General features: G+C 40.1%; 1 long non-coding RNA gene across 1 annotated transcript; it reads left to right on the top strand.

Moving 5' to 3' along the window:
* The first annotated feature begins 4,560 nt into the window (after positions 1-4,560).
* Positions 4,561-9,821, top strand: LOC129641768 (uncharacterized). Its single transcript, XR_008709424.1, has 4 exons — positions 4,561-4,679; positions 5,374-5,515; positions 8,225-8,338; positions 9,622-9,821. It is a non-coding gene; the product is annotated as an uncharacterized LOC129641768 (long non-coding RNA).
* The last annotated feature ends 2,391 nt before the right edge of the window (positions 9,822-12,212 follow it).

The raw sequence follows: 12,212 nt of genomic DNA, 5'->3' as shown, positions 1-12,212 counted from the left end.
TTGTGTCAGACAGCACCTGGAGAACCCCAGAGTTCTTGCAGTTGATCTCGTAAAGAGTTGGGCACATTAAAAATTTGGTTATAGGGCAATATCGTTCATACTATAGAATTTTTCTCATCAGTCAGGTCTCTTATTATTTAAAAAAAAAAAGTGATGCTAATGAAAACTGGGACTCTGGGTAAAAAAGAAACAAAAATCTTGCTTCTTTTGATATTAGTATGCTAAGCTTTGTTGGCTTGAGGTCCCAAATTTGATATATAACTCTGGTCAATTTTCACTTTTGTCTAAAATTCATAAAGGAAGTCACTGTTTGAGGGACAGAAAATAGAACCATGAGTTATACTATAAGAGTCTCAGTCCTGCATTTACTACCACCCAGATGTGGGTTTTAGAAAGTGGCAAAGAACTCTGTTACCGCAGTAGACAACTTGTCTATTCTATGGCCTGACACTTTGCATTCAAGCCCAGGCAATGGACGAGGCTGGAGGGGAAAAGAAAATCATAGTTCAGGACACTTTGAGAACCCTGCTTATTGACCTGGCACTGTGGGTCCCTGGGTGGAGATAAACAAACCCTCAGCTATCAAAACTATTATCTCGGAGTCTGGTAAAAACACAAGAGGCAAGAGTTAGGAGATATGAAGAGACTGTTTCCAGCTCTTCTACATTTTATAATGCTTCAGACAGTGACAGTGGACTTACGGTTATAAAAACCCCCTCGTTTCTTGAAAAGTTCATCTGTACTATTCAGACGCTACAATGCCAATGCCTGAATGCTTGAAAACAGGAAGAACAGGATTAGAGCATAATTAACAGGTAACGTTTAACACAAAAACTTAGAACTATTGTCTCCATCTAAGCCACATAGGTGAATTTAGAAAAAGCAAGTCAACTATTCATTGCCTTAATTCCTGCACATATGAGGTACAGGAATTAAACCATAAAACATATCTGTTTACACATAAGGATCTTTTTAAAAATCAACTGGGGGGGCTGGGAGGGAGGCTCAAGAAGGATATATATATCCTTATGACTGATTCACGTTGTATAGCAAAAACTAACACAACATTGTAAAGCAATTGTACTACAATTAAAGACAAATTTTTTTAACATATAAAAAATATTTTTTTAAATTCAGATTTACACTTTCCCTATGTATTAGCATGAAACGTTTCAGGCATACTGAACTCAACTGAGTCCTGACTAGTAGTGGAAGGTACTAAAATAAAGAGCTGTGTATGGTAGATTCTCACATTATTACAACAGTGTCGTCTAACAACTCTTCCCTTAAAACTTCGTCCCGGGCTACTGCCTGAGTCATAAGTCAACATACAGTATGGTCTTCAGTCTGTTAGGCAACTTCTCCAGAACAGGATGTGGTTCTTCCTTGAGGTGACAGGTTACGTACTGCAAGTTTTTTCATGTCTATTGAAAACATCTCATTTGCTGCCAAGCTATATGTAAGGGAAAGAAGCCCAGTCTGCCCTCAGAGGCTCCTTGGAGACTGAAACCAGAGAATGGCCGGACATACACACACTATGAAAAGTCTAAATTAAACAATGGCTTTACAAGAGCACCTTCCCATGTGACTTTGAATCAGAGTAAAGGGAAGTTCACAAAATCAAAGAGGTAAAATGGATCTTTATTTGGAAAGTACTCATTAACTCAGCAAAGCCTAGCTGTAAGAATTAGATCTGTGAGGAAAATCCTCCTGGCAATGAAACCAGGGCTTTGATTGCTACTAGCTCATAAAATAAATAATAATGTCCACTTACAATTCTATATTACCTTTCAATTTACAAAGTGCTTTCTCATACATTATTTTATCTTTGCAACATTCTTGTGAGGTATTGAGACATGATTATTCTTTCACGGGTTAAGAAATTGAGACTCAGTGAGCAGACAGGATTTCCTCAAGGCCACAGAGTTATTAAGAAGCAGAGTCCAAACTGAGATGTTGGTCTCCAGACACCCACTTCAGAGCTCTTGCTCTATTGCCTCTAAAGGTAGGAAGCCTTAATTCCAAATTAACATAGCTACTTAAATATTAATTGGGTAAATTCTAAAATTCCACTGATTACCCAATTTTTTTTTTTTTTAAAGAAAATTGGCCAGAGTTGGAAGAAAGCAGACTTACAAACTGCTTTATGTATGTTCTGTATAATAATGGCAAGAATCCAAATTACATTTCAAGGTCAAACAAAAGTAAAATAAAGTTCATTTCTGAATTTCATAATAATGATATCAAAAACTGAAACTACTGCATATATTAGAAGCTCTGCCAGTTGAAAAAGAAAAAGAAAACTTTCCTGACTAATTTACAAACTTAAAAAAGTTTCTCTAAGGTTCTCTCTTAAATGAGTCATACTCTAATTTGATGGTGAAAATACTTGAAACTAATTTTTGTTACCTAGAGTTGGTTTTTTTTCTTCCTCTCTTTCTTCCCTTCTTTCTTTCTTTAAATTTTATTTGTTTATTTCTTATTTTTGGCTGCACGTGGGCTATTCTATAGCTGCAGTGCTCGGGCTTCTCATTACGTGGCTACATACTTGCTGCAGAGCATGAAGTCTAGAGTGTGGGCTCAGTAGTTGTGATCCTGAGCTTTGCTGCCCCACAGCATGCGGGATCTTCCTGGACCAGGGATCGAACCCATGTCCCCTGCACTGGCAGGCAGATTCTCAAACAGTGGACCACCAAGCTAGTCTCTTTCTTTCTTTCTACAAATATACGACAGCATAAAGCAGAGAACTATGGTGAAAGGGCAATGTTTTGGTGACCAGGGAAGCTGGGCTTTGAAACCTGGCTCCAGCTGAGTGGCCTGACAAGTCTATTTAACTAATGAGGATTTTATCTATAAAGCAGAACCAAAATTATTATTATTTGTTGACTTAGTCAACTAGGGCTATGCTAGGACAGAATAGCATAGAGTGTGTGGCCTAAACAGCAGATATTTGTGTTCTTCCTGTTCTGAAAGCTGGGAAGTCTAAGATGAAGGTGCCAGCAGGGCTGGTTCCTGGTGAGGACACTCCTCCTAGCTTGTAGATGGTCACCTTCCAGCTGTGTGCTCACAGGGCCTTTCCTTGGCTCATCTGCACAGAGAGAGGGAGGAAGTAAACTCTCTGGTGTCCCTTTGTATAAAGGTGCTAATCTTACCAAGAAACCCCACCCTCATGACCCCATCTAACCCTGTTTATCTTCCATACACCTCACTTTCTAATACCATCACTTTAAGGATTAAGGATTCAACATATTAATTTGGGGGAAAGCAACCATTCAGTCTATAGCACTTGATTCCCACCCTAATATCAAAGCAGACTGGGGGAAAAAGGCATTTAGGAAGAAAGAGGATGAGATGGTTGGATGGCATCACCGACTTGATGGACATGAGTTTGAGCAAGCTCCAGGAGTTGGTGATGGACAGGGAAGCCTGGCATGCTACAGTCCGTGGGGTCACAAAGAGTTGGACATGACTGAGCAACTAAACTGAACTGAACTGACTAGGAAGAAAGAAGTAGCATTTTTAATTAAGGAAGGACACAAAATAATGAAGACCACTGAAGTCCGAAACTCCTGGCTCACTACCTTTGATCACAATCTGTCAGGTACCCTTTATGAAACAATCGAGAACATGGATGAGGATGCTAAGAGAGAATGCTGTACTTGAGATCCCAGTCTTGGCTGGCTACCCACAGAACCTATTTTCAGAGAATCCGTCCTTTTTGTACCAAAGGATGTTCACCACCTTACCTGATGTATGAACTGTGGCCCTAAGGAAAAACCACCCTAGACAGATTCTCTGTCCAAGGAAGGAAGCATTAGCTTAACAATTGAGATAGTGAGATAACAGTTGCATGGGGAGTGGGTGGAGAGACACATGGACGGGTATAGAACCAAAGCCAGATCTGGATCCATTTAAGCAAAAGCTATGTCCAAACACAAGTGAATGGGGAAGGTTCCCTTATGGCCTAGTGGTTAAGATTCTGCCTTGCAATGCAGGGGACGTGGGTTCTATCCCTAGTTAGGGAAGTAAGACTGCACATCACAACTACTGAGCCCCAGTGCAGCAACTAAGCCCCAATGCAGCCAAAGACAAGAAAGAAAGAAGTAAGGGGGTAGCAGAGCATCCATGATGGAGGTGGCAAATCTGGAGAGCAGGTTTGAGCAGGAAGCAAAAGAAAAGTACAGTAAGCAGGTCAGTCATTCAGTCAGAGAAGGTAAAGGATTTGGGTACCAATGTCACAATCCCAGGGCCTCCTGGGACCTGATAACTTTTTCCCTGCCTCCAAATATTTCTGAGATTCTCCAGTATCCTTTCAATAAACTCTCTTTTTACTCTAGAAATAGCCTGAATGGCTTTGCATCTCTTGCAACCCAAAAGCCTTGAACATCATAAATACAATCAATCATCTATCTGTCAGGGAGGAGATTAATTCAATACAAATTAATTTAATACAAATCCACGTGAAAATGCCAAAGAGCAATTAAAGAGCAACACAGGTGAGGACTGGGAAAAAGCAGAGTGAATGTGAAATCAGAGTTGGATGAGGTTAACAAGAGCCCTCTCCTGAAAGACATGAACAGAATCAAGTTTGCAAAGTAGGGAGATACTGTGTTTGCAGTGAGAAAGGCATTTATCTAAGAAAAGACTTGCAAAGAAACATAAACAGCAAGCCACTGACGGTGAGTTCAAAAGCAAGCTAATACAATAGTTTGCTTTTTCAAAGAAATAATACTTTAAAAATTAATTTCACTTTGAATATGTGTGTGTTAGTCGCTCAGTCGTGTCCAACTCTGTGATCCCATGGACCGAAGCCCACCAGGCTCCTCTGTCCATGGAATTCTCCAGTCCAGAATACTGGAGTGGGTTGCCATTTCCTTCTCCAGGGGATCTTCCCAACCCAGGGATCGAATCCAGATCTCCTGTATTACAGGGAGATTCTTCACCATCTGAGCCACCAGGGTAGTATCTTTTAATCTAATGAACATTTTCAAATTATTCGATTGTTTTGAAACTCACTTACAGCAATTCAGTAAAAATGATGTTTTATTAGTTTTGCTATTTTAAGGTCCAAAATCAAGTGTGTCATTTAGTTTATGGTCAGCTGATAACTTATCAATTTTCAGTGAATCTTTACAAGTTCAAGTTCTGTTCATGAGACTTACACAGATCTCCTAGTTCTTGACTTAATTATGAAACAGAAGAACTTTCCTTAGGTTAAATATTCAACGGATTTTAGTGCTATGACTTAACAATTTAACTTGATATTGATCATCAGTTTTAACATTTGTAAGTGTTAAAACCCTTTGACATAAAAAGATAGCTATATTATTTGCTTTAAATTCTAGTGTTTGCTTTGTCTCAAAAAATTTTCAGCACCTCTAATTAGGAGACTGTCACAATGGATTATCTGAAAAAGCACATGAGAGTTGTAAAGCCCTGACCGTGTTTGACACAAATGTTATGCGTCACCAGCATGACCAGACAGTCATCAAATCAATCAATAATTGCTGGCAAGGTAAGGACAAGTGACTCTAAAGGGAATGACAGAAAATGGATGGGAACAGCTGTTCAATGGCAGAGTCTTTCCCCCTAGGGACAGCATACCAAAAAATCATAAAAGCGTTAAGAAAGGTACAACTGTAGATATAAGTTACAACTGCTTATATCTTGCTGTCATATTTTGAGAAGAAAAGTTCAAACTTATTAACTTAATCCTTGAGGCTATTCATCTGTTGCACAAATATTTATTGAGCTCCTATTATGTGCCACACTCTGGCCTAATAAAACAGTTCCTCTGTGTGGCCTTAACAGTCTAGGGAGGACCCATTACACATGATTGCTTCAGTGTGTGGGCCTTACTCATGTCCCCTACCTTCTGCTATGTGGTCACTTCTCCAGGAGAATGTTCCCAATACACAAACCACATAGACACACATGTGAGAGCCCCCATACAAGTACACATCTTGGTATAGCTATTTCATACTCCCCAAATTTCAAATATCACCTACACTGGAAAATGTGTTCCTAATTTCCCTTTCTTTTTTGATGGAAATGTCCTACTCACGTGCTCCCATATATCCTGTTCATGGGCTTATCACAGCATTCACTATAACACGTAATCTGCTATCTTTGCTGATTTATTGTGGGTCTCCCCTATAAAGATGAGGGCCTAGATCTAGCACGATACTTAATACACAATGAAAGTAAAAGTGAAAGTTGCTCAGTCATGCCCAAGTCTTTGTGACCCCATGGACTATACAGACCATGGAATTCTCCAGACCAGAATACTAGAGTGGGTAGCCTTTCCCTCTTCCAGGGGATCTTCCTAACCCAGGGATCAAACCCAGGTTTGCATTGCAGGCTGATTCTTTACCAGTTGAGCCACCAGGGAAGCCCAAGAATACTGGAGTGGGTAGCCTATCTCTTCTGCAGCAGATCTTCCCAACCCAGGGATTGAACCGGTGTCTCCTCCACTGCAGGCAGATTCTTTACCAACTGAGCTATCAGGGAAGCCCTGATACACAATGGATGTCCTGAAAATGTTTCTTTTTCATAATTTAAAAAAATACTTTTTTATTTATGGGTCATAGTTATGGCACATGGATCTTTGTCCCAGCACATAGAGCTTTATTAGTGGTGGTGCAATGGGCTTAGTCGTCCTGAATCATGTGAGATCTTAGTTCCCTGACCAAGGGTTGAACCCACGTCTCCTGGATTGGAAGGCAGATTCTTAACCACTGGACCACCATGTAAGTCCCTAAACATTTCTTAAATGAATAAATAAATGAACCAGTGGTCTCAGATAGGCTAAGGAAGGAATCAATCTTGGACATTGAAAACAATAGTTTTAGTCAAAATTAAAAGGATTTCCATATTCCATATGTGAACAGGAAGAAAACACTGTTCATCTTACATTATCTTAAAAGATTGGGAACAGAATTCTATTTCATACCAGAATCTCTTAAGAATATTACAGCCTTCCTCTGCCAATTCAGCACTTCAGTTTAACCAAAGTCTGTGACTGTAGTCAGTATTCTTTGATACTGATTGGTCTAACACACATGGCAAGTACACACACACACACACACACACACACACGCAATACAAATCTTCTCCTTAAGTTGAATTCATCAGCTTACTGGTTGAGGCACAGCACAGACAGGATATCACATAACAGATGTTCTACTGGGGAATCAAAAAATAGATAATTAATTTCAGGGGGGAAAAAATCCATTTTTATAGTTCCAAAAGTGTAAAATTTTAGCAGATGGTGCTAAATAACTTATCACATCTCTGGAACCTGGCTTATGCCACATCATGTTGGGCCACAGCTAGACAGCCTGGCCTCCTGATTGAAATGCAACCCAGGGATGTATGTGGCATTTCTGTGACATTGAGTGAAAAGCTTTAATTCATTCTCAAGTCACTGTTATACAACCTGAACCAGAAGTGAGCTAGAGAAGACATGTAACATTCTGCCATTTTCAGTGGAGCAACTGGGAGAAGAAAACTCTGCTTCACCCTCTTAATGGGTCCTTTGCAGACTCCAAGCTTTTTGGATTTGGATCTTGGGCCATTATCATGGAAAGGGCAAAGGAGACTGAGAACGTGTCTCTGTACAATTGAAAGTGAGCACAGAAGAGTCCACAGATTACAAAGCCTCCAGCAGAGGTTAGCAGGTAGAGAAAGAAACCCAGGCTTCTTAACAAAACCTAGTCAAAAGATTAGAACATGACTAGCGCACACAGGTCAGGCATCTCTGGTAGCACAGACAGTAAAGAATTTGCCTGCAATGTGGGAGACCTGGGTTTGAGCCTTGGGTCAGGAAGATACCATGGAGAAGGAAATGGCAACCCACTCCAGTACTCTTGCCTGGAAATTCCATGCATAGAGGAGCCTGGTAGGCTCTAGTCCATAGGGTCACAAAGAGTAGGACACGACTAAGGGACAAACACACACACACAGGGCACAGGTCATGGAACATGCCACTCACCACCAGAAGCCAACAATATCCAACCAAACCATCTACGTTCAATGCCCACTGACCACACACTTGGAATCAGAACAATGTCAAATGGCTTTTCTGAATGCTTGCTCTCAGTTTCCATACTCGCTTTATTGCAGACAAATAATGAATAGTCCAATGCTAGTCTAATGTCAGTACAAAGGCCACACTTCTGGCAGCATTGGTCTGAAACTCTTGAAGGTTTTCTTTGTTTTTTAGGTTCACTGCAAGGACCAAGGAAGGTGGTTGAAGATGAATGGTGGTGAGTTACTGGTCATTTGCTGGCAAAAGTCAGCTTGCAGAATTTAGTCTAATAGATGCTGAAAGCAAAAGGTAATTTAACAGGAGATTGACTTTTAAGATGAACTGGTTAGAACCCCCAAATAAGCAGGGAAGCAGACTGCCTGTTTGAATCCCTTTTAAAGGATGTTATCTAGATAGAAATGTATTAAAGAGGATAAAAAAAAAAAAAAAGAAAAAGATATACAAGTCCAGTTGAGAATGCATCTTTACCAGGATGTGTGAAAACTTCAGAGATAATGTCAGAGAGAACAGGAAGTTTGCCTCTTTCTCTGTTGTTTACCCTCCTTCTGCTCTGAGCCTTCAGGCTCCTAAATTCAAGTGCTAAACATAATGTTAATAATTACTGATTCCCAAGATTTGAAGGAACTATGGAGGAAACAGACTTAACATGGCTTTTTCAGCCTATCCTAACTCCCTGCTAAAATACCTAAGATGATACAGAAAATGACCAAAGACAAAGGTTATTGTATTTCCAAACACTAAGTCTGGGAGCCTATCATAAGAATCTACTGGGGATTTCTATCATGTCTAACTATGTAGCTGAATTCTAAGAAATTAAAAATCCTACTCATATTTCATCTGTTGCAAGAGAACATCTCAGCCACCTAAAAATATAAAGAAGATACAATAGGAGTCCTTAGAAGTCCTCTTTGTTCCTTTTCCAATCTCTTCACTCTGACTTAGAGATACAGAGGCTATAATCCTGCTATTGTATGGCATTTAGAGGCAGCCAGAATCCATCAGCTCTTCCCTCAGCATCATCTGAAACCCATTCGGAGACTAATTCCAAGAGAAAAATAAGTGAGGACCCTAAAAGTTAACAGGTACAGAAAATATTCTAGCCATTGTTCTTGGCATTGTAGATTTCCAAGTACTCTATCACAAAAAGTTCTCAAAAAAAGGTTCACGGAAGAGTAGCTCCATGAAATGGTTTTCCTTGAAGGAGCTTTTGTGAATAAAGAATTTGAGGCAAGAATGCATAGCCGCTCCCTGGATGTTCACAGTACATCTAACAGTTTTGAGATACCCTGCAGGAAATAATCATATTTAAATTTATATCCATTGTTGGCTAAATTATTTTGCCTGAATAAAAATTTACTAACATTACTCTTGATATTCTAATGAGTATTTTGCAGAAACCACCGAGGAAAGCTTGTTCAAATAGGAAGGGCAGAAAGTGGAAATTAAAACCAGATCCCTTTTCTGCACACAGAGATGCCTTGGATGAATGTCTGGCTGATCCAAAAAAGTGGACAAGAAGACTTTCCCATCAATACCCAGTATAATCAAATTTTCTCTGATTTTGATCCTAGGAGAGAATTCATCTAGCCCCAGAAGTGTCAGTGAGGAAAGACAATCTACAAACCCTGAATGATCACAAACGCTGAGTTGAAAAAGAGATTTCTCTTTATTTCAGGATGAATAAAGAAAAAAATTAAGGCTATAAATTAGTGCAGAAATAGGAAAAAGGAACATCACCTGGAAGACTTCAAAAGAGATCATTCTCTAGAAATAACTCTATGTTTCACTCAATGTTTAACTTTTAAAATATCAGTGAAATCACGATTTCAATCAAATGGCAGTGTGAAACTTACAAACAAGCCTAAATAGACTTAAAAGACCAGAAATAAAAAGAAAATTTTATTTTAAAAACTAGTCATTAAAAATAATTCTCCAGAGTTAACCTATTGTATGGTGCATTCTTTTAAGAAATAGATATTTGCCACACTATATAAACAATTCCAGGATGCATAAAAGACACAAATCCTCCTCATTTATTGATCTTTTACAAAGCTGACGTAATCTGACACTAAACCACACAAACCACACACACACACAACCACTGATACTGATACAGTTACTGACAATTATCAGAATAAGCTTGAATGGAAAACTCCTAAAGGAAATTCACAGACATATATATTAAAACAATAATCCAGCATGAAAAAGTGGGGTTTAGTCCAGGCACACAAAGACTGTTGTAATACTAATATCCGGCGATTGGCAAAGAGCAGTAAAATTAGAACTCTAGTGCCGTGTGTGAAGAGTGAGATCAAAAGTTCCCTTCCTGCCCTGTTTCAAAGAAGTACTTAGGGCCTTGTGACTCATTTCCAAAGTTTTCTTCAGAGAAGACAGAAGCTCCTTGAAGACAAAGCTGTTTCTTGGTGTAGGGGAAAGCCCACATTCACTCAAGTGAATACTTCTGAGAGAGAGAAGTATCCTTAAGGACAGAGATAGGAGAAACTTGATTGCTTTACAATGGAAAGAGGCAAGTGTCAATAAGTCAGAGACAGTAGGGACTAGTGGACCCCTCAATGTGGTTTCCTGGCAAGACAGCAGATTGGGGTTGTAGGCCACATGAAGGGAGCTGGGTCACCAGCAAGGGGCTCTAACCACATCTGGGACTCCGGCACATGAAAACTGAGAGTGTAGCACTGACATATATATATATCAGATCAGATCAGTTGCTCAGTCATCTCCGACTCCTTGCGACCCCATGAATCGCAGCATGCCAGGCCTCCCTGTCCATCACCAACTCCCGGAGTTCACTCAGACTCACATCCATCGAGTCAGTGATGCCATCCAGCCATCTATCCTCTGTCGTCCCCTTCTCCTCCTGCCCCCATCACTCCCAGCATCAGAGTCTTTTCCAATGAGTCAACTCTTCGCACGAGGTGGCCAAAGTACTGGAGTTTCAGCTTTAGCATCATTCCCTCCAAAGAAATCCCAGGGCTGATCTCCTTCAGAATGGACTGGTTGGATCTCCTTGCAGTCCAAGAGACTCTCAAGAGTCTTCTCCAACACCACAGTTCAAAAGCATCAATTCTTTGGCGCTCAGCTTTCTTCACAGTCCAATTCTCACATCCATACCACAGGAAAAACCATACCCTTGACTAGACGAACCTTTGTTGGCAAAGTAATGTCTCTGCTTTTGAATATGCTATCTAGGTTGGTCATAACTTCCCTTCCAAGGAGTAAGCGTCTTTTAATTTCATGGCTGCAGTCACCATCTGTAGTGATTTTAGAGCCCAGAAAAATAAAGTCTGACACTGTTTCCACTGTTTCCCCATCTATTTCCCATGAAGTGGTGGGACCGGATGCCATGATCTTCGTTTTCGGAATGTTGAGCTTTAAGCCAACTTTTTCACTCTCCTCTTTCACTTTCATCAAGAGGCTTTTGAGTTCCTCTTCACTTTCTGCCATAAGGGTGGTGTCATCTGCATATCTGAGGTTATTGATATTTCTCCCGGCAATCTTGATTCCAGCTTGTGTTTCTTCCAGTCCAGCGTTTCTCATGATGTACTCTGCATAGAAGTTAAATAAACAGGGTGACAATATTCAGCCTTGACGAACTCCTTTTCCTATTTGGAACCAGTCTGTTGTTCCGTGTCCAGTTCTAACTGTTGCTTCCTGACCTGCATACAAATTTCTCAAGAAGCAGATCAGGTGGTCTGGTATTCCCATCTCTTTCAGAATTTTCCACAGTTTATTGTGATCCACACAGTCAAAGGCTTTGGCATAGTCAATAAAGCAGAAATAGATGTTTTTCTGGAACTCTCTTGCTTTTTCCATGATCCAGCGGATGTTGGCAATTTGATCTCTGGTTCCTCTGCCTTTTCTAAAACCAACTTGAACATCAGGAAGTTCATGGTTCACATATTGCTGAAGTCTGGCTTGGAGAATTTTGAGCATTACTTTACTAGCGTGTGAGATGAGTGCAATTGTGTGGTAGTTTGAGCATTCTTTGGCATTACCCTTCTTTGGAATTGGAATGAAAACTGACCTTTTCTAGTCCTGTGGCCACTGCTGAGTTTTCCAAATGTGCTGGCATACTGAGTGCAGCACTTTCACAACATCATCTTTCAGGATTTGGAATAGCTCAACTGGAATTCCATCACCTCCA

Source organism: Bubalus kerabau, chromosome 1 (genome assembly GCF_029407905.1).
Source record: "Bubalus kerabau isolate K-KA32 ecotype Philippines breed swamp buffalo chromosome 1, PCC_UOA_SB_1v2, whole genome shotgun sequence".
Classification (NCBI taxonomy): domain Eukaryota; kingdom Metazoa; phylum Chordata; class Mammalia; order Artiodactyla; family Bovidae; genus Bubalus; species Bubalus kerabau.
The sequence above is the reverse complement of the archived record's forward strand: the minus strand, read 5'-3'. Positions and strand labels throughout refer to the sequence as shown.